General features: G+C 37.6%; 1 protein-coding gene across 5 annotated transcripts in view; it reads left to right on the forward strand.

The window, feature by feature from the left end:
• The window catches only part of FANCC (FA complementation group C), a 183718-nt gene that overhangs the window by 19747 nt on the left and 137168 nt on the right, over positions 1-26803 (forward strand). Inside the window, exon 2 of one of the 5 annotated variants that reach the window (XM_072959173.1) lies at positions 23335-23510. The exons of 3 other annotated variants lie outside the window; for them this stretch is intronic. The gene's annotated coding sequence lies outside the window, so the exon portion shown is untranslated. The remainder of the gene's footprint in view (positions 1-23334; positions 23511-26803) is intronic. One more of the 5 variants, XM_072959174.1, reaches the window with a different exon arrangement.

Here is a 26803-nt window from a genome sequence, read left to right on the forward strand (position 1 = left end):
AATATATCATAAACAATTTAGAAATCAGACCTTCTGTTCTATTGATTTTTTTTAAAGTTCATTGATTTTATAAGCACTTTCCCTCCCACTTTTTTTGATTTCTTGGTTCATTTCTAACATTACTTGGTATAAGCCCTATGAAATGTTTTTCACTCTTTCCAGTTATTTTCATATAGATTGTGTGTGATTTTTACAGTAACCATACATGCCAAGGCAAGACAGACATTAAAACAAAAAGGAAACTAGAGTGGAGCCTTTTCAAAAAAGTTAATTTGGACCAGGATTAGGGATTCCCCAGAGATCGCCCAAAAGAGGATAGCTACTGAAGAATTGCTGGGGTTATTTCTATTGTGCAACTTTTACATGTGCCTAATTCTTATGGCGTGATAACCTTTTCAGTTACTAAAAGAGCCAAGCATTTCTGGTTATCCAGACTCAACTGATTTTAGCAGAAAACATTTACCTTCCATAATAACTTCTCTTTGAAATGTTTGCAGAGGAGGAAACTGAGGTAGTGGCGGAGCTGCTGACTGTAACCCCGGGAAACTAACCCTTTTCTGGTGCTCTTTTCATTGCACCAGCAGCCCCATGTCAGGAGTTGTTGATGCTTCCTATTGATGCACTCTTAAACAAGTCTTTGTCAGGTTTTTTTGTTGCATCTTTCTACTGTGTTAATAGTGGCATTAGAAGAAATGTAATTTTTGAATACTGCCTCACCAGTTTCTGCTTGGTAACATGCTCTGAGACCCTCAACAAATGCCAGCAAACAAATTAGACCCACAGTGTATTTGATATGCATATCTTTTCCCCAAACAAAATTTGAATTCCACAAACACAAATTGAGTCATTTTCCAAATGTTTGTATATGAATGGGAGTTTTTGTCCTATCCTTCTGTAACCAATATCATAAAACTTCTGAAGGTCCATGATGCATTTGTTGTACAATGTTAATCCAAAACAAAACTTTACTCTGCCTAAACTTACAGCTGTAGAGAGATACTAAACTCATTTCCATTGATCGGTACAACATGTTTGTACCAACCAGATCTAAAAAATGTGTAAAGGAGTGCCATGCTGTAAAGGCCTTATTATAGTTGTAAACACAAGTGCAGCTGTTACAAATCTAGCAAAACCTCAGATTAAACAATTTAAAATTTACTGAAGATGACATTCCAGACCCATTTTTCATAATATAAACACTCTGGGACATGCCTTTGAAATGAGTGGGTTTGTCATTAATATTAATGCCACTGAATTCAAGGCTGGGAAGTCATTTCTTTTGAGCTTCATTTTCACTCCTAATTTTGGAATAAAATATGCTTTTAGCCTGAAGTATGACGTGTTTATTCACAGCCTGAAAAAATTTGGTCCTGCTGCTTTTGAATAGTAGGAATGCAAAAATATGGTATAAGTATTTTGTTCTTTCTTTATGCTCTTTTAACTTAAATGAATTTGTTAGAGTTAAATTTGGCAAAAATTAGCTGTTAATGGAATCCAATTGCATTGGTCAATTAAAAAATTTAAAGAAACACTAAAAATAGTTGCTATTTTAGGATTGTATTAGTTTGACATTTTAAAATGCTGTATTTAAGGAAAGAATTTTATTTAAATGATTCTGAGCATGTTTCTTGTGGTTTTGTCTTTCAGCTAGACCAGGGTGGAACAAGCATTCAAAATGTGCACCACTCTAATTTGTTTTTCTCCTCATTTTCCACTCAGTGGTATGACTGGTGAAGTATCAATTCAGCAGTATAGTATTTTCTAGAGTTATGTTCCGTGCTTTGATTTCCTATGAAATCTTGTATGTTTTTTGGGTCAAATTAAAAAATATAATAGAATATAATTTAAGAGGGTCCACTGGCACCTCTTTGAATGAACTGGGCCAAATAGTTCTGGGCTGAGGAGGGAGGCAAGTGTTTGTTTTGGTTTGGTTTGCTAGTTTATTGTTGACCAAATTTTAAATTTTATTTGTCTTTACTGAATTTCTTTACTGGAGTTTTGAGGGAGCATTTCAGTTAGGTAGTAGAGCAGTTAAGTGACTGTTGATAAACAATCCTTAGTCCCTGATTAAAAAGAGGCAACATTTATCCGAAGAAGCCAGTGAAATCTCTCTCATTTACATTTGTTCTTTAATTTCTATTGAACATTTTTTTCTCATCAGGGGAATTGAAACCAATCATTGTCAAGCACCACGTTGTTACCTAAAGTTGGTAATTCTGAAAGCACATAGCTGATATGGTAATCCTTTGTTCAGAAGAACTTTGGATATTTCCATCCACATGAAAGATTAGTATACTGCAATGACTACTGCTGTTGGTTTTGCTTCCCTCTTTTTTCTTTTCTCTTTTTTAAATTTAAGAGTTTGTGGAGGTTTCCTCTAACTCTTTTAATATTTACATAAAATTCTCAATTTTGAGATGGAAATCTGGACAGATATAAATAACCCCTCCCTCTTTGTTTAAAAACTTCTTTGCGGCCATCCTAGGATTTTCTTTTATTATCATTCATTCTTCTATCCTTTCTCTGATATTGTATCTTCTTTTTATTATATCCTCTTTATTGGTTTACTCCTTGCTTTTGGTGGAGCACATCCTCTAGTATCTTCTTAAAATGATGTGTGGGAGGTAAGTTATTTCTGGTCACTGCCTGTTGAATGTGTCATTATAGCAGTCATATTTGATAGATAGTTTGGGTATAGAATTCCAGGTTGGAAATTATTTTTCTTCATAATTGTGAAGGCATTGTTCCATTTCCTGCTGACTTTCAGTGTTTTACAGTTTCATGATATACTCCATGTGGTCCTCTTTTCATCCGTTGTGTTGTGTACTTGGTCAGCCCTTCCAAGCTGGAAATGCTTGTCTTTTAGTTCTAAGAAAAGTCTGATTAATTATATCTTTATCTTCATTGTCTTTGGAGTTCCTTTAGTTGGAATTTGACCTTCAAAACTGATCTTCTGATTTTTCTTATGTTCTATTGTCCATCACATTGTCTTTTTTGCTTAACTTCTGAGATATTTTTTCAATTTTAAATTCTTTTTTATTGAGTTGTTATTATATTTTTAATTTTCAAGGCCATTCTCAAAATTTTTAAAATTAATATTCTCTCCTTGTTTCAATGGATATAGTATTTTTTCCAATCTGCTTTAAAGATATTAATATTAGGACTTTCAAGAAAATTTTTAAAGTTTTTTCCTCCACTATATGACTTCCATGTTGCTTTTTATGATATATTTTGGTTTTGATCTTTTATGTTACAGGTTTCTTCAGATGTCTAGTAATTAGTCCTTGGTTGTCTGCTTATATTTAGAACAGAGAACTGAAAAGGTGATTGGAAGCTCCAAGGGCATGGAGACACTTAACTGATTTTTAGATTGCTGTTAAGATGAACTGGTTGGGCCAAGTGCTGGGGGAACCTCTCATGTTAGTATCTTTATTTCTTTGTTCTTAGGCTTATAGAGTTGCTTGTCGTTTGTAACATTGTTCTAGGGCCTGAGTGGGATGGAAAACTCTGGGGATGGGATTGGGTTTCAGCATTCATGATTCCAGTCTACACGTTTTTATTTAACCCCTTAACCACTCCTCTAACTCTCCCTGCCCTCACCCCCAATTTGTGGAACTGAATACCTGCTCTTACCTGCATCTGTTGACTCCTGGTCCAGAGAGAGAGTTGATGGTCATCTTAGCCTGAGTACTTGTGATAATTATAGAAAATAGACTGGGTAAAGCCAGGGCTGGGAGAATTATGGGTTGGAGTGGAACCTGGGAAGATTAAAATGTAGTAATGTGGGGTTCTTTTTACTAGGAATAGATGTTTGGTGATGTGAATTAAGAAAGTGGGTTGATATGTTTGGGGTCGTCAGGACAACCCCAGGTTTGATGATTCACTAGGAAGACTCACAGAATTCAGCATACAGTTATCCTCGTGCTTATGATTTATTACAGGGAGAGAATACAAAGCATAATCAACCAAGGGAAAAGGTACATCAGATAAAGTCTGGGTGAAACCAGGCTTCTAAGAGTCTTTTCCTTATGGAGTCACACAGGACACGTGTAATTCCTCCAGCAGAACTGTGACAACACATGTGAAATGTTACCCATCAGGGAAGCTCATGAGAGATTCAATACCCAAAGTTTATTTTGGGGTCTGGTCACATAGTCATCCTTTGGCTAGCAGGTACCAGAGTTCCATACCCTCAGAAGGAAAGCAGATGTTCAGCATAAATCACATTGTTTGTACAAACAGTTTGGGCTGAGAAAGTCCCTCTTAGCAGTTAGGGAGGTGGGAACTCTTCCAGTATCCAAGTTCCCAGACCCTAGGCAAGGGCCAGCCTTATAAGCAGTTCTTTCTAAGGAGAGCAGTCTCAGGCCTGCTATGTTAACTCTTTTCTGCACAATCAGTTTAAGAGGTAAGAAGCCATTTTTGAGGGCCAAATCTAAGTTTTAATCTTGGTAAATTTCAAAGTTGTGTGATGACAGGGTTAAAATTTTACTCAAGTGTAAACTGGTGGAGTGGTAAGAAAAGGCAGAAAACTAAATCTCTTGAAGATTTTGAATAAAAGGGCAAGAAATATGGTTCATGGAATATTGGAACTCATGATAAAAAAGCTAGTTATGGGAGAATGAAAGGTTCTATAGACTGAATTTTGCCTCCGTCCAAATTCATATGTTGAAGCCCTAACCCCCAGTGTGACTGTGCTTGGAGATACGGCCTTTGGATCCGTAACTAAGGTTAAGTGAGGTAGGGGTAGAGTCCTAACCGGATAGATTTGGCAGCCTTATAAAAAGAGGAAAAGAGACCTCCTTCTCTTGGTGCACACACCAAAGAAGTCAGGTAGCACACACAGAGATGGCATCTATCTGCAAGCTAGAAAGAGGCTCTCTCCAGGAACCAGATTGTCCAGAGCCTTGATCTTTGGCTTTTTAGTTTCCAAAACAGCGAGGAAATAAATTTGTGTTGTTTAGGCCACGCAGTGTATGGTGTTTTAGTTAAGGCAGCCTGAGCTAAGACAAGTTGAGATCAGATCTCAACTCAGTTGAGATAGTACCTCAGCTTCATCGAGGTGAATTCTGTATGAAGCAACAAAATATTAACATGGTGCTGGCTTTTTGTTTCTTCGGGTTTTTTTTTTTTTTTGGTGTTTGTTTCTCTTCTTATCTGTTAGCTTTTATACTTAGCTAACTCATCCACATACTACTCTTTTTGAGCTATACAAGTCATTACACCAGTGTTCTAGATCTGTACCATCCAGTAACAGTAAGCAGCCACATTTGATGATGTAAATTAAAATTAAATAAAATTAAAAATTAAGTTCCTCAGTTGTATTAGCCACATTTCATGTGTTCAGTAGCCACCTGTGGGTAGTGGCCGTGGTATTGGATGGCATGATATAGAGAACGATTTTCCATCATTGCAAAAAGTCTTTCTGAGCATCACTTTCTAGATAGTTGCCTCAAACTTCTCGCTGTTTATTTTCTACCTGAGTGGTTCCAGACTTATCCAGGTTCAAGGCACACTTACGAATACTAAATTTTTTGGTGGGCATCCTTAAAGGTTTTAAAACAATAACACTGAAGAGTGAACACCACTTACACTGCAAACTCTGCTGAAGTTCAATATGTCAAGCTGAGTCTGTAACAGTATCTGGGATTTCAAGCTGTTCAGTTGGTCATGCTTCTGCAGTATGTGCCCCTAGAAGAGCTGTTTTCTCCTCCTCTTGGGCTTGCTTATATATTTGTAGGACAGAGAACTTGGATAAGCACATATTTGTTCCCTGATACCTGCTTGCCTGTTTCACTCTGCTGGATGTTTGCTCTGCTCTCTCCCGGAGGTAGTAGGGTCAGATGCTTCAGAAGGAAGCATCAGTAACCAGGCTGCTCTGCTGAGCGCTAATTAGTCTGAGGAATGATAGGCTGAGGGTTGGTCAGTAAAAGTGATAAACAGTCTGGCAGTATTCAGAACAGAATGTTTCATGAGATAATAAAAGGTGTAACATTGTTCAGAAGCCTCATAGTCTCCCTGATACCTACCCTACCAGTCTGTGTCATCGTGTGTGGGAGCTATTCTTGAGAATCCTCAAAACAACCCTGTGAGGTAAATATTATTCCACTCCTGAAGCCAAGTGAAGGGAACACTCAGAAATTTCATATAGTTTGCCCTGGGTCACTGAACTAGTGGCAAGAGATGCTGGATTCAGACCTTTCCATTGGTATCCACAGCTTGTGTTTTTTCCACTGTAATGCAACTGGGCTTGGCCTGTGGCCCCTCCTCTCCACGGGGTAGGAACAGCTCTCCCAAAGCTGTGTTCTGTGTGAAAGGGGTTCTTTGTAAATTGGATACACATTTAGTTCAAGGTAAAGACTGAATGACCTGGAAAGGGATATTTTTTCTTTTGTTTTAAGGGATTGTTGTTATTTTAATTACATTGAAAAACACAGGAAAAATTAAATAGAGGTAAAACTCACTCATAATACCATCACTTATTTTGGAACCATATAAAGACTTATCCTGTGCTTATACAGACATGTTTTTACAAAAATGTTATCATGCTCTGATACACATTTGTCTGCACCTTCCTCATTTGACTTCAGAATTTAGGATGAACATCTCCAAGTCAGTTGGGATTCTTCTTTGTGCAGTTAACTGCTCTGTTACTTTTAAAATGTGTGTATATGTGTTTTTAATGGTTATTGTTATACCCACTGTAACCACTCCCCTTCATTTTAGCCTTTAGGTCTATTTTTTCTTTGTATGGTGTTACTAAAGTAATTGCAAGAGAGGAACAAAGTCTTAAATTTGGTGGCACTCAGCACCAAATGATTCCAGATGTTTGCTTCCCCCTGCGTGTAGAAGGAGCCCACTCTGATGCTGTGTTTGTTCTTCTCATCCTCCCTTGTCTTTATTTCCCTTCCATTTCATTTAATTTTAACCTCAATACCAGACTTCTTTTGTGCAGTCCTTGGCCGGCTGCTGTGGTATATTTGCCACTGGCTTTCGCTCCAGCCCCCAGTCACTGATGTGTCTCTTGGCAGGGAATGGAAATGATGGTGGTCCTCTCAATTGACTCGGGAGCACCCCAAGTCAGCAGTAATATTTGGCCTAACAAGTACCAGGGTGGGATAACCACAGGTCTCTGGACTGGGATTTTAAAGTTGTTAGTTGTCCTGTGAGCTGTGGTTTAGTGATCAATTTAAGCAAGAGACTAAATTTATTTCCTACAGGCTTCTTTTTCGTGGTTTCTTGTCTGAAATTCTTGCCTTATTATTACCTATCTTATTACTTTTTATTTTTTGGCTTAAAATTTCCTCTTATTCATTTCACTTTGATCATTTTTTTTCTTATCTTCCTATTTCTGTTTCTTCAGACTATTTCCCTTTTCTTAATCGGCCTTATGATAATCAGTTTTCCTTCTGCATGAATCTAGTCATCTAGTTTTCAATGGATGGGGACAGGAGGGTGAGATAAGGAAGGTGGAGGTAATTATGTCACCTGCTAATTGTTTAATATAAAACCAGATATTAGGGAACCTAATTTCTTTTTGATTCCTTCTGTTTGGGAGACCATAGAATCAACTTGGCACTCATATCAAATGGCTTTTGTGTACAAAGCCTTACAGAGAGATGATGAGCCCCCATGAGTTCACGATGCATTCTGGGAAAAGGTACCTTCCTATGTTGAAGGTGCAAGAAAAATATGCCAGCAGAGGTAATCCAACACGATAGTGAGAAACTGTGGTATCAGTGACACAACATTGTAGTGGATGTAAATTGTAAATGGATGATGGATTAAAAATGGAGAGACTCTCAGAAAGAGCTGAGTTTTGAGTATACAGAGATCTTTTATGTTGGTGATGAACAAAGCTATATTGTTGGTAACCTTTATTTGAAGAAAGGTTAAGTAGGGACTGAGAGATAGAACCTATTCTGGGCCCAGAAAACAAAGTTTTGTTCCAAGAAGACAGTTAAATTTGAATAATAATTTCAGTACTGAATTAGACAGTTTTTTACTAAACTGTGGTCTGAATGTGGTTATTTATTACATCTAATCTTATATCTAGCAAGAAAGTCATTGTTAATGAAGCACTTAAAAGGATATACAGATGAATCAGAATTTCCTAAAATGCACTGTTTATGATCTTTGGGAAAATCCTAGTTGAAACTGGAAAAATTTTAATTTCATTATTGCTCATTGCAAATTATAGGGATTTGATATTGTCCAGTTAAAAATTCAGTAGATTTTAGAAACGAGTTATTAATTGACCTTAGTTATGCATACTTTTGTTGCTTTGCAAGAGGACCCTTAAGGTTCAAATCAAGTTAAAAGTTGGGTAAATGGTGTGTGCCTGTAAGATCAGACTAAATCTATATTTTTTCCTGTCAACACTTGAATAGAAAAAACTAGTCTAAGTACATGACTACAGTTTAGAATCTTATTCAAAACCACATATACTATATTATTTTTAAAGCCTGGAACTAAAATGTAGAATCACTGTGTTTTATAGCATTTGAAACTACATCTGATATTACTTGTATGTCTTTGCTGCCCTGATTTGGCTTTTGGATTGCCTCAGTGGTACAAAAATGATTCTTATATTTAAGGAACATACATTGCTTCACTGCACAGATGGTATTAGTTTTGAATCTACTAAGTAAAAGAGAACTAGAACAACAATGATTTTGCCAGTTTGTTTTTACTGATTATTTGTTTTGGATGACCACAGTTCTTGTGAAGGTGGCAGACTGAACCTAGAAACTAGAGCCAGGAACATAATGGGTGGGCAGTCCTCCTGTTTCCTGCTAAAGGTCTGCGAATTTTCCCCAGGAGAATCAGTGCAATTTCTCCCTGAATGCAAGACTCTGCTCGCTTAACATGAGTATTGTCATGATTAACTTCCCTCCCCTCCTCATTTTTTAAATTAAATATCCCCTCCTCATTTTTTAAATTAAATATCAGTTAAACCCTCCATGGCTCTCACATCCCTATGTCCTTGGCCCAGTCCTTCTTCTTCTTTCATTCTCCCTGGGTTATCTGCTCCATTTCCATGGCTTTAAATACTTTCTATGTGTTGATAGTTCCCACATCTGTATCTTTAGCTCACATCTGTCTCCTAGGCTACATTCTCATATGGCCCTTTGCTCATTGCACGTTTTCATGTGGATGCCTCAAGAATCTTGTGCTCAGCGTGCCCTACACTGAACTCATCTTTCTATCCAAGTATGTCCTGAATTTTCTGTTCCCTCTTTTAGTACATGGTGGTACCATGCATGTCGTTCCCTAATAATCCTTAATTCTTCTCTGTTCCTTTTTGCTATGTTCAGTCAGACACTAAATATCATATACTCTACCTCTTAAGTACCTCTCATATCTAGGCACCCTTCTCCATTCTTCCATGCATTTGGATTAGGCCTCGATTACTAAAAAGGTGGTCTTCTATCTTACAGTATAGTCTTCCTGTTTCTCTTCTAGCTGTTTTCTACACTGCTTCTGTGTGATCTTTGCAAAATTATATCACTTTTGTGCTAAAAATTCTTCAGTGGCTTCCCATTGCTCTTAGAATAAAGTCCAACTTCCTTACCAGTATTGTAAGCTTCTTCCAGATCCATCCACTGATTGCCTAAACAAGGTGACAACGTTGGTCAAATTTACTCTTTTAGCCTGAAGTCCCCCTATCACTTATCATTCACAATGCTTTCTTTTCTTATGAGAAGCCAGGAATTTTATTGTGGTCTGTTGTCCATTTATAAACCCCAGTCAGAGCTGTGCACCCTTCTTCCTAAAGATACATTTTACATATTACAGCAGACAGTTGTAATAGTTGGCAAATTCCTTTGAGAAATCTATCTAGAAGTTAATGCTTGATGTTATTTTAATGTTTCTATTACAAATTATAGAGAAGTTATCTACTCTATTGAGCCCAACTCAAATAAAGTAATGGAGGTGATTAGATATCACCACAGTCTGTCATTTTTCTCCAGACAAGGTAATAAAAGAGTTAACATCAGCTCCCTTTGAGGCAGTTCCCCAAACATGCCAACAGAGTTTGGCTGTAGGATGTGGACATTGTCTCTCTCTGAAAGTGGGATTCCTGAAAATCTTAGGAAGAAAGGAAGGAAGGAACAAAGAAAAGAATATCTCCATTGGAAGGATATAAATGGTGAGGTCAAACTACAAAAGCACCAGTAGTGTAGTCCTTTGGCTGGCCTCTCTCTCTAGATGCCCTAAAATGTTTGTTTTTATTGTTTAAAAAAGAACTCAATGTAAACTTTGCCCAGAAAAAGGAGTAATGCCTGATTTTGGCAAGATGCTAAAACAGTTTCCTTATGTCTTGTTAGTCTGTGCTTTGTCTACTGACAGGTCCTCTTGCCTCAGTCTTTTGCACATGCTGTTCCCTCTGCCTGTAACATTCTGCCTGTTGTTCACTTGATAAACTCCCACATAGTGTTCAGGCCCTTTCTCTGGAAACCTTCCTTGACACCCCAAGTCTGGGTTAAGTGCTCTGCTGAGTCTTCCATACCACACAATACTTCTCACACGTTAGCTTTAATTTAAGTTCAGTGACTGTGACTAATTTTACCATTTGAAATGAAAGGAATTTTAGGAGTTTTTTAAGAAGAGAATCAACTAGAGCCATGAAGCATTTCTCCACTCCTGAAACCAGTAAAGCCATAAGTTGCCTTTGAACCTAATTATAATTTTGAAGTATTTCAGATATAACATACCATAAGGTATTCTGTGGACGACAGCTAGCCTGCCCCCGTCCAGTTGTGAATGTCTTGAATGTGAATGCTGGTGTTCATGTTTGATGTTCTTTACTTTGGTGTATGCTCTGGCTATAAAACCAGCCCAGTCTTGTCCCAACACATGACCTGTGCTTGTTTGGCTAACTCAGTATCTACCTGTGTTTTCTCCACTTTCAGCCAAAAAGTTCTCTTTGCCCTCTTTAGCACTTAGCCTCTAAAGCCCCTCCTGTTAGAATGGATGTTTACGTTCATTAGCCATGTGTTTCTCCTGTTCCTAGAACTGTTGCTTCTGAGAGCACTTTGCTATGCTCAGAGGAGTTTAATATGCTTGACTTACTGTAATGCACTGAGGATATGTAGTTTCCTAATTTATACTTTACTGAAACTCTGTTGGAAAGTTTCAGTTTAACCTTTGGATAAGGAAAAAATATATTAACAAAGATATATAGATTTGATGTGAAATCAAAAGGAGCAATGAAAAAAGAGTGTATTTCTTTTCAAATATGTTGTGTTTTTCTTTGTCACATAGTCTTCTTTGACATCAGAAGACATGTCATTTGGGGCCTCTATCTCTTTCCTATTTTCTAGACAGTGAGGCCTATTACCTGTTCTGAGAACATGTAAAAGGAAATGTATGTAAAACACAAAGCCACAGACTCCTGCATGAGAGTGCAGCTTGCCAGTGGAGTTTGTATCAGGGCATGCTAAGATTGAGTGATGACCTTGAAATGGTCCAGTGGTTTTCAAGTACATGGAGAGAGAAATAAAACATATCAGTATGTTATGTATGACTATTAAGATCTGCTGGAGCAAATAGCAGGTTTAATTTTCTGCTATATATGATCATAGTAAAGACATCATCTTACATAAACAAAACATTATCACTTGGACAATGAAATTGTAAATAAAACGCTACTTTGAAAATTGTTCTTCCTTGCCCAAACATTAGACTTTGTTTTAGGGAAAGCAAGGATGTTTTTAGGTAAAAAAAAAATTAAGTAATTCTTTATCCCATTTGTTAATGTTAAATGACCAACATTTTACTTTTATGTCAGATACCCTGTTCTAATACTATCAGGATTATCAGATTATCAGGAACTGGGAACATGAATCTGTATAGCTGAGAAATTAAATTTCAGAGCTCCTGAAATTGTGAATTGAACTTGGGAAGATAGGGGAACCTTATCAACTGGAGAAACTGATTTTACTACTTTATAGCAATGGTAAAAAAAAAAAAAGAAAAAAAATATATATTATATCAAATCATTTATCTTGGATATCTATGTTGAATCTTTACATAAGAGAATATAAATATATCTTTATTCAGGGAAAAAGTATATTGCAGGTTTGCAGCTTCTGTCTACAACTGCCTGCCTTTCTGTTGTAGACAAAAAAGAAAAATTCCTAGTTTAACTCCTTGAGGGCAATTTGAATAGTTTCCATTTTGGAAATTATGCAATTTCATCTTAAACATTTGGTGGTGAGGTGGTCAGAGGGAAGTGTTCAGTTCATCCAGCATCATCACATTGATTTGACAAAAGGAATTCTTTTAACTGTACGGAAAACATTTTGCTCACATTATCCTTTGGCAGAGGCGGACATGGACTGCGGTTCCCCCACAAGTTTGGGTGGGTAGAGTTGGGATGCATAAATAGGAACAGCAGACAGAGTTGCCTCTGAAGCTGGAAGGACCCACTGAGAATGTTAGAAGGAGACTGTTGACTGATGATGTGGGATGAAGTGGGGTTATTAGAGATTTGAGAGAACAGTTAAGCAGTTTGAATGTAAGTGCGGAATGCAGATGCTCAGAATAAAATGATAATTCCCCCATAAGAAAATAAACCAGAAGTTTTAGGTTGAGGTCCCTGAAAAATTTTGCTTTTTTGTTACAGGTAAAAACAAACTAAAGTTACTTTTTTTATATTCAACCTTCGTTTCCTTTTGTGACGTGTTATCAATGATTTGTGATGTGTGTGAGTATGTGATGTGTGTCTCAGTGAATGGCTCTGTCTCACAAGATACATGACCTTAGGCAAGAAATTTAATCTCTCTGCTTCAGTTTCCTCAACTATAACATGGGATTGTGGAGATTGCCTGATTGATTAATTGCCTAATTAATTGGGATTGTGGAAATTAATATGTTTGAAGAGTTTATAGTTGTCCTTCGTGTAGAGTAAGCACTGTTTAAGTGTTAGCTACCATAATGATAATTATTATTGTTACTATTATCATCATCATTTTTATACTGGTAGATTGAGAAAGTCTCTTGAGAGGGAAGATATTTGCTTCCTCTAATAATCTCAGTATATTTGATGTATTTCTGTAGAAATGAACCACGAATAACTTGTTCAGTGTTTAAGTGGATTTATAATGATATGTCCATATTACCTTTGAAAAGTTAACTTTTGAAAAATATCATGAGTATTTTCTTAGCATTTTTCCTGGTTAAAACATGAGCCAGTAAATGTCACATTAAAAAAATATGGTCATGTGGGGCCATTTAGTGTAGGGGCAAAGAACTATACACACCCCAGTGGTCCGTAAGGATGTTATTATATATTACAAAGCTATACAACAGTTCTTAGTGGTAGCCAGCCCCCAAGTCATCTGGATTTTAGGAAGTGCTTTTAAAAAGACAGGGCACTGTGTATTTGCTTCTGTAAAAGATCTCCAGCATGAATACATATAGCAAGTTATGGCACTTAAAATTCCTCTGTGACTTTAATAACCTCTGTTAGATTTAGTATATTCTTAGGTGCATTGAAATGAAAGATTCATGTATTTTTTTCACAGCGTTAAAATTAGCAGGAGAGAAACGAAGCTCTTAATCTTTCTTCCAGACTTTCATACTCTTCTTGTCTTTTGTAATATTGTCCATAATGTGTCATAGGGTAATGATGGCTTGAAGCTGTCTTGTCTTTTTTTGTTTGTTTTGTTTAACCTGTGCAGTTGATCTGTTTTATTGTGGTGGTGGTAAATTTGTTTGGTTTTGTTTTCTTGGATAATACTGCCATTTAGCCAACAAATTCTCTTACCTGTGAAGAACGAAGTGGAAGATGGATGATAATTAAGATTTTTGTATTTAACTGGTAAAGTTATTAATTTAGGACTCCTAGAAATAATAGCAAAATAACCTCCCTATTTAGAGCTGGCTCAAGAACTGCACAGTAGGTGTTCAGATAAACATGTATTGAATGATAAATAAATGAATCACATTTGGATGTGACCATGATCAGAAGAAAGCAGTACCTCTTCCACTTTTCTTCTCAGGAGCAAGGAAACCTTGCCCTGGAAGCCTCATCCCCCAGATGTCTCCTTGTGCCTCCCTGGCCGGGACACAGTCACTGACAAGGGGAGAGGGATTACCCTGATAGACTTTGATGGAGTCGGTGTTTTGGGTAAACCACGAAGTTGACTGCACTGGTTCTAAAATACACGATTATCATAGGAAATTTGGAAAATAATGGAAAATATAAGAAAATTAAAAACAGTATCACGCAGAGATAACTATTGTTAACATTTCAGTGTTTAGCTTTCCAGTTTTTGGTTGTATATGGATATATTTGTGTGTATAACATAAAATTGTAAATCATATTCTTCTAAAATGGAACAGGAGTTCATTGATTCCTTCATATGGCTATATTACAAATTATTTAATTAATCTCCCGTTGGAAATTTAGATAGTTAGCAGTTTTTCACCAAGGTAAATACGCAGTGAACATCCTTTTGTATCAGCCAGTGTGTACATCTCTGGCTATTTCCTTAGGTGAAGTTTCTAGAAGCAGATTAATGGGTGAAAGGGCATAAACACTTCCAAAGCTTTTAACATACTTTCCCAGTTACCCTCAGAAAACTTTACCAGTTACACTCCCACAAACCTGTGTATGAGTGGCTGTTTAGTTGTGTTCTTGCTAGCACTAGGGATTATTTTTTAATTGCTAATTTTATAGGCAAAAGTGGTATTCTTTTGTTTTACTCTTTTTTTGGATTAGTAATGTATTGAATACTTTTTCACTTAGTCCGCAGTTAGATATCAGTTGAATGAAAGAATAAATGTGTGTAGATCTCACAATAAATACGTAAAGGTCTCAATGTGATCTCCTTTACATGGCATTATTTATTACATGGCATCATTATTTTTACTTTTTTATCATTATATAAAGAACATAGTGTTAATGGTAAGTGTAAAACTTCATAGAATTTATGATGTCTATTTTAAGTTTACTTAAAGTATTAGTTTAATTTATAATATTGTACTGATATTTTTTATTTTAAAAATATTTTACTTACTATATTATTTAATTATTTTATTTTGGTTATGGGTAGGCAATTAAGTTTATATATTTTTAGGGGAGGTACTGGAGATTGAACCCAGGACCTAATGCTAAGCATGCACTCTACCACTTGAGCTATACCTGCCCCCCCCCACATTGTACTAATTTTAAATTATAGTTTATCAGAGCCAATTCTGGGTTTGTGAGTTATTCCATCATAGATACATCCTTCTTGGAGCTCCTAATTACATATAAACTTCATCTTTAATACTGACTGAGAAGTAATTGGTTTCTTTTCAGATTCCTTTGTGTTATTTAATAAATATCTATGACTCTTACCCACTCTGCTTTGCTTTGGTAACATAGCATTTTATCTGCACTTTCTCCCAGGTATAAAAACCTTTTTTCTGTTATATAGGAGGAATTTTAAATTATGTTCTTCTTATGTTTTCCCTTTATTTCTTGGCTCAGATTCTTTCTTCTTTTCTTTTTTTATTGTATGAGTGTTATGTTTGTGGAGGAAGAATCTCAGAGCTCAAGTAAATGATATTTTCCTGTGTTACTTATTAACAGTTTATAGTTACTGCTTATTGTTAACATTTGTCTCATTTAATCTTCTTTTTGGTCCTAGGAGATTGGTATCATTGCCCTTTTCTTTTAGAGAGATGAAATATTTTGAGCAACACAGCTAATAGTGGTAGAGCTAGGATTGGAACCTAGTTTGCTAGCGATGTTAGGATTTTGAATTATAAACTGTACTGTGTTTGGTCTTGCACATAAAAAGAGACTGAACTGAAGTTTCCAAGTTATGTTGAGAAATTTACAGTTTATTTAAATTTGGTTCTTGCTCTCAAGTAGACTCTTCTCCCTATTATTTGCAGCTAGAAAAATAAAAGACCTCAAGTATAATTTAATATAGCCAATAAGAACCATACCACTTTTACAGTCATTTTTGTTGTAAACTGGTGTTTATACAACCCATGACTTGACAGCTGACCAAACCATCTTATATTACCACATTTTGAATGTAGCTGAACTGGCTTAGCAAAATCTTGAAACCTCTGACTCTAATATTTGTGGTATAGTAAAGTAAACAACTTCGTAGCTTTCAGGTTTGTGTGGTGCAGCCTGTCCAGGGCATTGATGCTTATTCTCACTGTTGACTCCCTTGCTTTCCTGTGCACTTTTGCTGACAGGCAATTTAGATTCCCCAAGAGAGATTATTTCTACCTAGCAGAAATCATCATCTTTTTTATTAGAAATGCAATAACTGATGATAATAGCTAACATTTTTTTGAGTGCTTACAGTGAACCAGGCACAGGTCTAGGTGCTTTCTATGTATTTTAATACATTTTATTACTCACAGTCACCTTCCTAAGTTTTTCCCATTTTACAGATGCAGATACTGAGGCATAGAGAAGTTAAATAATTTCCCAAGGTCACGGGGCATAGTGGGGATTCCAAACCTTGGCAGTCTACCTTCAGAGGCAGCCTTCATAATTACTCTGTTATTTTGATGTTTATTGGATGTAAAGAGAGAGGGATAGGTGACTGATAATTAGCTGTTCATGTTTTTGGAAAAGATTTAACTTTATGTCTAGTGGCAGCTGAAAATAGTTAAGCTATTGCCATTCATTAAATTCTTAGTTCATATAAAATAAGTTGTCTTGTGCTTAATATTATGGTGAACACACTGAGTAAAGCATATTCTTATGTGTTTATAAAAATTTAGGTAAGCTTTTTTTTTTTCTGTAAATAAAATGGTTTCCAAGAAAGATGGTGTTTTAAACAAGCATTTGAAGAATGGGTTTAGAATCAAAGTAACAGTCACAGAATGATCAAGTGATTTTGTTAATGCTCTATAGTAAATAGTATATAGATCATGCCTTATTGGTCCTGTACTCCATCCTTTATAACTGAATAGTCCAGAAATGGCAGGCTAAATATTTTAGAATTGCCTGGGCTGGCTGTGGGCAGAATTTGTCTTTGACATTTTCTCATTCACTCGTCATTGGCACCTCGGTCTCTTCTGCCTTTCCTTGTTACTAGGTTGGGTGTGGTACCTAATCACCTTCACTCACTGTCAGCAAGTCCCTTCTAAGATATTCATATTAATGTTTAAAAGTATGGTTTATCCTCTCAGGGTATTTGCATTTAATAAAAAATTAAAGACCAGGCTGCAGAATTACTTTTGAGATTTGCCTCACTCCTTCATGAGGCTCAGGGGATTTCTCCTTTTCATCCTCATCTCTCTTCCAGTCATTTGTCTGTTTTGCTGTCAGGTCTAGGCCTCAAGAGGGAGGTGGTAGACAGGGAGGACAATGGATGGAGAAAAGTCTTAAGTGATATGAGAAGGGATAGGAGTGGATCATGAATGGGAAAAGAGAGGGATCCCAGAGGCCTCAGGGAAGGATGAAGTTTCATTTGGAAAGGAGATGAGTCTGGGAAGTTGAGGACATTCAGGACAAATAGTTCAAAGATGAAGAAACTACTTCTGACTGAGTGGAATACAGTGAAACAAGAATATACGTATATAATAGAGCTTCAAAATATTCTTAATAAGAATACATATAATTTAAAGAGGGGAGGATGGCTAGTGGTAGAGTGCATGCTTAGCATGCACGAGGTCCTGGGTTCAAACCCCAGTACCTCCATTAAAATAAAACAAATTAAATAAATCTCATTACCTCCCCACCAAAAACAAAAAAACAAAGCCAAGAATACATATAAGATTATGCATTAAATTTTTTTCCTGAATCATCTTTTAAATTATTCCCAATGCACAATTTATTTAAATGATGGAAACATTTTATAAATTTTTGAAAATTATCTAGTAAAAATAAAAGTAAAATTTTATGTGTAGCACAGCTTCTAGGAGAGCATGGGGTGGTGGTGATATTGTTGGTGGCTGCCTTGAGAACTGTTATCAGTGCTCATCTTTTGAATGGTCTCTTTGTTTGGCTGTGCCAATTGTTTATTTTTGCCTTTGTTTGCCTTGTCTGAGGAGATGTATTTAAAAATATTCCTAAAAATCAATGTCAAAGAGCATACTGTATGTTTTCTTCTAGGAATTTTATGGTTTCAGATCTTATATTTAAATCTTGAGTCCATTTTGAGATGATTCTTGTATAATGTGTGAGAAAGTAGTCCAGTTTGACTCTTTTCTGTGTAGCTATCCAGGTTTTCCAACACTATTGAAGAGTCTGTCTTCTACCCATTGTATGTTTTTGCTTCCTTTGTCATAATGGACCATATAAATGTGGGTTTATTTCTGGGATCTCTATTCTGTTCCACTGAGCTATGTGTCTGTTTTTGTGCCAGTACCATACTGTTTTGATTATGGTAGCTTTGTAGTATAGTTTGAAGACAGAGAGTGTGATACCTCCAGCTTTATTCTTCTTTCTAAAGATTGTTTTGACTGTGTGAGTCTTCTGTGTTTCTATACAAATTTTGTAATTATTTGTTCCAGTTCTGTGAAAAAATGCCATTGGTGTTTTGACAGGGATTGCATTGAATCTGTATACTTTTGATGGTATGGTCGTTTCAACAATATTGATTCTCCCAACGCATGAGCATGGTATCTCTTTCCATTTCTTTGAATTATCTTCAACTTCTTTCAACAATGTCTGCAAACAGTGACTTCCTTTCCAATTTGGATAACTATTATCTATTTTTCTCGTCTAATTGCTGTAGCTAGGACTTCCAATACTATATTGAATAAAAGTGGCAAGAGTAGGCACCCTTGTTCCTGATCTTAGGGGAAATGCTTTCAGTTTTTCACTGATGCTGGCTGTAGGTTTGTCACATATGGCCTTTGTTATGTTAAGGTACATTCCCTCTATCTTTTGTTGAGAGTTTTATCATGAATGAATATTGAATTTTGTCAAAAGCTTTTTCTGCATCCATTGAGATGATTTTTTTTCTTTAGTTTTTTAATATGGTTTATCACATTGATTGATTTGCAAATATTGAACCAGCCTTTCATCCCTGGAACAAATCCTACAAATTGTTCTCTCCCTTGAAGGAATAGTTTATGAGGTCAGTGTTTGGTATTTGTTCCCAGCCCAGCAGGGCTTCTCCTGTGTTATTCACAGTTCTCTCCTGCAAACTCTAGTCTGTATCTCAGCTCTCCCCTCAGTTGCCTTTTCCTACATCATTTACTACTTTGAGAAGCACACTTAGGTTTGAACGTCTCCAAATTCTGTTGCAACTAAAGTCAGTTCCTTTGGGAAGAGATTAGAAGCTATCTGTTATGACCTGCTTTCCTCTTCAGGCAAAACCACTGAGTCAGGTCTCTGGAGCTGGGTTGGTGACAATGGCAAGCTTCCTTGAGTGACATTCTTGCTCCAGGACGTGAGCACTTGGTGGGAGAGCAGCAGCCTTAGGCCTTCTTAGCTTGCCACATCTGGGGTGGAACCACTAGGACAGGAGTGTTAAGGGCCCCATTATTCTCAATGTGCCGCACACAACGGAGAGCTGTCATTCTGCAAGTGGGGGTTGGGTGGAAGAAAGGAGCCCCACCTTTCAGTCTTACTCCTCCCAGATTTAGCTTTAGTAACAGGCAGCTGGAGGCAAGATGAGAAAAGCTAAAGTCCTGCTCCTTCTGGAAAGAAAGCCCTTTGGCTAGTGGCTGGAGGGAGCGTGAACTATTCTGGCTGAAGCAGTGTGGAGTGGGGTCTTGCTGAGTTGAGAGGAAGTGGGTACATAGTGGTCTGTTTAAATACCACAGACTCTCTTTTACCAGATTTTCATAGATTTTCTTGAAGTTTTTTCACTTGCTGTCTACCCTTGGGACGACTTCCAGAGGCTTTAAATGCTTGTTTTAATAATTTTCACCACTTTCACTGGAGAGCAGATCAGCAGAGCTCCTCACACTGTTTATGCTGGAATTCAATCCTTCCATGGGTTTTTAACAAGTGTTAAGTGATAACGGGTTTAGGCTCAAAAAAAGGTTTGAGAATGCTCTTTGATGTTCCCATAGGATCATCTACTTATTCTTTTTTTTAATCACCCATTATATTTTATTGTAATTTCTATTGTGATATATTTCTTCTGCTAGAGTAGGGTCTTCTAAAACCATTTCACTATATTCCACAAGAAGAAATACACTTTATATCCTATTTAGGACACACATACACACATATATATACATACACATATACACACACATTATATATATAACTTTTCAAATAGTTTCACCTAACAGCACCTACTGTTTCTATGTATGATGTATTATGATACTTTCTAGTCTATCTTACTTAAGCATTAAAAATGCTAAATTGCTATCTATTTAATTGATTTTACCGTGTGCAGTTTGAAAAACACTCTAGACTAACACTCCTTGAGACAAGGGCCTCTGCTTGGGATTGACATTTTATCACTAATTTCTGGCACAGTGCCCAGCACACAGTAGGCAGTTAATGAATGTTTATTGAATGATCATGTGAATGCTGTACTTCCCAGGGTCTTTAACAAGTCACTGTGCACTGACTTGCTGTTTGAGAGGTTATAGCATACAGTTAGAAACCTTACTTGATCCCTGAACCCTCTGATTGTAAAGTCCCTACAGATATCTCAGAACTATTGGGAGATGTTGTTTTAAATGGTTAAGTTTATGGCTTGTAAATTTCTTTTTCCATTGAAAATGATGGGTAAAACCCACGTAAACGTTTTATACTTTCGTAGGATCTTCCTCACCAAATGCTTAGAGGAGGAAATCTATACTATAAGGAAGGAGGCACAGAAGCAGAGGAAAATGTAGGCAAAAGTAATTATGTGGAACTATTTATTCTCAAGTCTTAACTTTAATTAGCCAAGGGTTACAATTATGCTTCTTAAACTAGTGGAAAATTTTCGAGGTCTTTACCCACAGTTAGTAAGCAAAGGGACTCATACTCTTTCTTTGATTTTTTTTTTTTTTGAGATCTTATCCAAAAAAATGTAATGAAACCTTCTGAGGATTGCCAGACCAAATACAGTTCTTGGGGTGTGACAAGGAATGATCAGTAGCACTTTATTAATATTTAGGCTGGGTACCTATATACATAATCAAGCTGTTACTTGAGATTACCTTGCCCCTAAAATGAGTGGTCTTGAAGATGAGGTAGGGGAGATTAAGAGAAAGACCAGGATCCCTGTGACAGGAAAAGGAACATCTGTTAAAGGAAGGGTTTAAAGAAAAATTGGCCCATGAAATTAATGCCAGAGGCTGTATGGTACTGTTAGAATATCCTGCAGTCTAAGTTGGGATGAAAACTCTTTAAGAACAAACAAACCCAGCAACCAAAAAACCTTCATATCTTACATGCGAGAGGAGATCTCCCCTATGAAATTTTTAGTTGACATTGGAAATGCATAATATCTTGAGGGTAGAGTTAGAGGGAGACTCAACAAAAACTTTCGTATTTAATTTCCTGGTGGTTGAGGAGTTCACATACTAGACTTTGAAGCAGATAATACCTCATAATACAACCAACAGGAATTATCCTCTGTGTCCAGAGGAAGCAAGCATCTGGCTGTCTGAATTTATGAAATTGTAGCTCAGGGAACTGATTAATTTTATTATACAGGGCGTGAGGACTGCAGCTGCTGCCAGATAATAGTTAAGATCCATTCCTGCCGTTTTCACTCTGCTCCTGCTGTTTCTGACCCTTGTGCTCAAGAGTGTCTAGAGTAGGTTCGAGTTTTGTTGAGCCAAAGTTGTTCTGTCACCATGGCCTTTTTGAATAGACTTTTTTTTTTTAAGAACAGTTTTAGGTTCACAGCAAAATTGAGTGGAAAGTACAGACTTCCCATGTGTTTCCTTCCCTTACATATACACAACCTCTCCCATTATCAACATCCCATACCACAGTAGTATATTTGTTAGAATTAGCAAACATTGGCACCTCATCATCATCCGAAGTCCATCATTTACTTTAGAGTACACTCCTGGTGTGGTACATTCTGTGGGTTTGGAAAAACGTATAATGACATATATCCACCATTAGAGTATCATACAGAGTGGTTTCACTGTACTAAAAATTTTCTCTGCCCTGCCTATTCATCCTCCCTCTCTTTAATCCCTGTGAGCCTTTTTTTTAACTACCCAAGGGGAACCAGTGCTGTTATAATTTCCACTGCTGTGTTGAACTGTTGCACTGTGCTTTGACCATAATTAGTTCATAGAATTTTTACTTACGTAAAGACTGCTAATATCTTCCCTTTACTCCTTTTCTCCCTTCCTTTCCCCAAATAATGACAAGTCAGTGACCATATTGTATAACAGAGATATTCTTTCATTTCCTGAGGCTTCCTTCATGGTCTGCTAATTGGAGATATTTCTGGACAAATGATAAAATCTGATAATACAGCCCTAAGTAGTAAGGTTTTGCTTTAGACTCATAGAGCTAAAGGAAATTTTTAAATGATGCCTGCTCTGTTTACAGTCTGTGGTGATCTCTTCCACAGATCTCAGATACAGAAATGACATAATCTTCCTGGGTAGCCTGAACTAAATAAAAGAGCTATATAATTCTTGAGTACCTTAATACATATGCTGATCATTTCCTCTTTGCTGCACCCCTCTTTGAAGAATCTGCAGACTTGAGTCCCTGTCAAACAGCAATTTTTGTGGGATGAGCAGCTGACCCAATAGAAAACAATGTAGAGACTCCATTGGCTAGATTGAGCCAATTAAATTCTCCTGAGAATGGGGACCTTGAGATTCTGAGGAAATTAGATGATGATGAATCCTTGGGCTGAAGGATCATATAGAGTTGATCCGAACTACACCATAAGAGTCACATGCAAGTCAGAGGGAACAAGAAAGCAGTGGAAGCTAGTCTACAGCAAGAAGCTGTAGGGTGGAGCAGGTTGTGGCGACCCATGAGAGATGGTGAGGGGAGCTTCTAGTTGTGGTTCTCATTTGGTGCACCTAAACTTTGTTTTCTTTCCTTGGGTATCCATGAGATCTTTTGTCTTGCAGCCTTTTCGCAACACCCCCACTGCTCCTCCATTTGACTTGAGCTAGTTGTAAGTTTCTGTTCTACAACTGAGATATAGTGCCAGTAATCTAGTATAAGAGAGTCTTGGGTAAAGTCTTGAAGACTCTTTGGGTTGTAAGACTTACAAAAAGATAATCAAGCTCTTGTTATCAGTGCCAAATAGGTGTAGGTAGCCCTTAGTTAGTCAATGTTTTCTTCGCCTGCAGGTATTTATTAATTAATTCACCACCCTTCCCTTTTCTCGGCTAAAGAGTGCCTATATTATATCTCAAAAAAGAAAAAAAAAGTTTTCATCCTTATTCATCACGTTCTTCTTCAATTCCTTCATATAACCTTAGGTAGAATACTGGACTGGGTGCCAGGAGACCTGGATTCTGCTCTAGCTGGGACTCCAAGCAGATGGATAATCTAAGGAAGGTACTTCGTCCCTCTTGCCCCTGTTACCTCTTCACTGAAGTGAAAGGGTTGGGCTGGATCACTGATTTCCGACTTAAAGCTCTTGCATTCCTTAAAGGTAACATCAACAGGTTCCGGGGATTAGGATGTGGGCATACATTTTGGGATGGCAGGGGGCACCATATACCTACTATAGATGAGATGACATATTTGAATCATTTTAAAAACTTTTTGTTCCATATGATATTCTTGATAAGGCATTAATGAAGAGGGTCAAGAGATCAAACTACTTACCAGGCATTGGCCATAGAGGAAATAAATAATACCTTTACCTAATTCATTTCTACAAACCCTGTCACTAAGTGAGAAGCTAGTGAAGAAAAAACATTTCTGTTAATTTTAATGGGAAGTTTTATGATGTGTTCCAGCCTAACCCAAGATACCCAGACATTTTCCACAAATAGAAAAGGGCATCATTGAGCAATGAAAACATTTCTTATGAGGTAACTAATAATCTGAAAATAAATAACTACAGTTTGTACATAAAACATAAAAAAATGGTCTTTTGTTGCCTCGATAAAGAAGAAAGAGAAGGCTTGACAGGCCTTGGTGGAAGTCTGAAATATGGCAGGGCTGCTTTCCCTCTGGGGACACCAGGGGAGAGTCTGGTCCTGGCTTCTAGTGGCTGCGTCAGTCCACTCTCTGCCTGCCTTCACGTGGCCTCTGCTGTGCGCTTGCCTCAGACTCCCTTTCCCTGTCTCATGAGGGCCCATCTGATTACTTCTATGGCTTACTTTGATAATCCGTTATAAGTACTTTCCTTCATGATCCTTAATGTAATCACGTGTTTTGACATGGAAGATGAATATGAATTCATTCACTCAAGGTAATAATCACAGGTCCCAGGGATTGGGACGTGGACTTACATTTGAGGGGCTATCACTTAGCCTACTACAGATGAAGTGGCATGTCGGAACTACTTCTTAAATCTTCTTATTCTGTGATATTCTTGACAAGAGACTGCTATGTTGAGTAACTTAATGTTCTTCATCTGAAATCAGAATGTCAAAATACTATCTTACAGTGATTGACTTGTGTGCTGTGGGCTGAAAAGGCCATATGATGAGAGGGAGCAAAAGGGAGTCATTGTCCAAAAAGTCGTGTATCTTTTTAAGAGCCATCATGGCAAGAAGTCATCCCCTGAACTTCGTGTTTGCCTGCCCCACTTCATCCTAAGGCTGGCTTCTTTGTTGTGGGATGGCTTCCAGCAACAACTAGAGCTCCTGTGTTCTTCTTCACATCTGACAGGAGAATCTTTTTCTTGTAGCTCCTGGGTGAGAGAGAGTGTTCTAACATGGGTGAGGGAGTGACATTTGGGGGCAGATAGTCATTTGTCCTTGGGGACTACCCTGGGAATCATAGGATGTTTAGCAGCATCCCTGGCCTCTCCTGGATGTCCGTAGCATACTCCTGACAACCAAAAATGTTTTCAAACATTGCAGAGGTCCTGGTGGGTCAAGATTGTCCCTGATTGAGAAGCACCGCTTAACCCAGTGAGAGCTCATTCTTGTCTCACCAGAATCTACTGGCTAGGAAATTTCAGGTCTTGTTAGGATGGAGGGATGTAGGAAGTGAGTGCTGGGGAAGTCGCTGCAGCTGCTCACCCCGTCTGAAATTCTAATGAGGCTCAAAATTGGTCCGATGTAACAAGCAAATGAAATTGTTTCTAGACCCCTGTTGGTATATTTTAACATTATGGTCTTTTATACTCACAGCTTAAAACCCAGTTTTATGCTTTTGTTATTTTTAATTCTATGGGTCTGTGAATCACATGTTAATTTTTTTTTTCTGCTTCACTTATGTCAACTAGTCAGTTGCTCTTTATCTTAGAATTTGTCCCTGTATAACCTCATTCTTTTTCGACACAACTGTCCCCTGAGGTTTTCACATTCAGTTGGATTTACTTTCCTCTGACACTGCCCTGGGTGCCCCTTGCCATGGGGCATTAGCAAGGCCACCATGTAGTGCACACTGTGCACTTAGCATAGCCATGTGTACACTGGAGAACTAGAATTGGAGTTTCCCTAAAGCATCATTTTTTTTTCTATGAAGCAGTTGAAATAGAACACAGACACATTTGATATTTTATGATTTCCAAATTAAAGCTGCAATTTTATAGGCATCAGATGATTGATATTTGGGGGCTGTGTGTTATTTCGTCCTTGACTGTGCCATGTAGAGGATCTCTTCTCTGTTTTTGTGTGAGTGCTCTGGCTGTAACAGAAACTGGCTAGCACTGGGTGAGCACGTGCAGAGAGACTGGCAGTAAATACGAGCTGCTGCTTTTTCATCACAACTAAGGCGCAGTAGAGGTTACGCGTACAATGGCTCATAAGTAGAGGACCCCCATGAGACCAATAAAATATAACGAAACTAAATGATCTACAGACTAGAATTTCTGTGAATTGTCCAAGTGAGTCTGTGTCAGGGTTTTGGTAACTGGCATTACTAAGAGCTACATGAAAGCCTCGAAGGACTCCAGAAAGAACCCTATTTTTGCCATGGCTTTAGTTGTATTGTGTGTGCGTACATCGTAGCAGATGCAGTCAGTTCCACGTTGACATTGGTTATAATATCCTGCAAGTTGTCTTTCCCTGTGTATTTTCTTCTTTATTCTGTTTTACAGGTAGATCGTTTGGCCTCCAGCTTTGCTGGTCTAGAACGTCTATACTCATTTTAAGCTCCTTGAGGGGAGTGGGACTGCTGTCATCATCTTTAAATGAATTTGAAATAAACTCCCCAACCTTAGTATTGTGCCTTGTGTGCTTAAAAATTTGAGTGAATGACTTGACACTGCATATATCCTTTCCAGACCTCTTAGAACTACTGTAGGTTCTCCCCTCGAGTTTTTCTCTGCTTCGTGGAACACAGGTAGGGGAGATACCTAGAAATAGCAGTATTCACCGAGGTAACTGAAGCCGGATAGGCGGGTGAGACGATACTGACGGTACCAAGATTCATTTTACTGGTTATTAAAGCAAAAACGCGGGGAGCTGTTTCTTTTTCAGGAGGTCTTGGCACGGGCCTTAGTTTTAAACAAGAAAGAGACACAGCCCGTTAGACTGAAATGATTTGAAGTCCATCCCTCCGCAGTTACATTTTTCTGAAGCCAAAGTAAACGGCTGGAGGTGGGTATACAGCTAGCCTGTTTTCAGTAAACAGACCAAATTGTGCCTTGGAACTATTTCAGTAGGTGGTGCTCTTGTGCCATAATATGACAAAGGTTTTAGAAAGTTTCTAAGACCGTGGTGACTAGTTCTAGGGCCTGTGTCCCTGTTGACCCCCTTGAGGGACTGCCATCTGTACCACTTGGGTAGCATTGTGTGGGTGGTTTTGGTGAGTTTTTTTTTG

Source organism: Vicugna pacos, chromosome 4, assembly GCF_048564905.1.
Source record: "Vicugna pacos chromosome 4, VicPac4, whole genome shotgun sequence".
NCBI lineage: Eukaryota > Metazoa > Chordata > Mammalia > Artiodactyla > Camelidae > Vicugna > Vicugna pacos.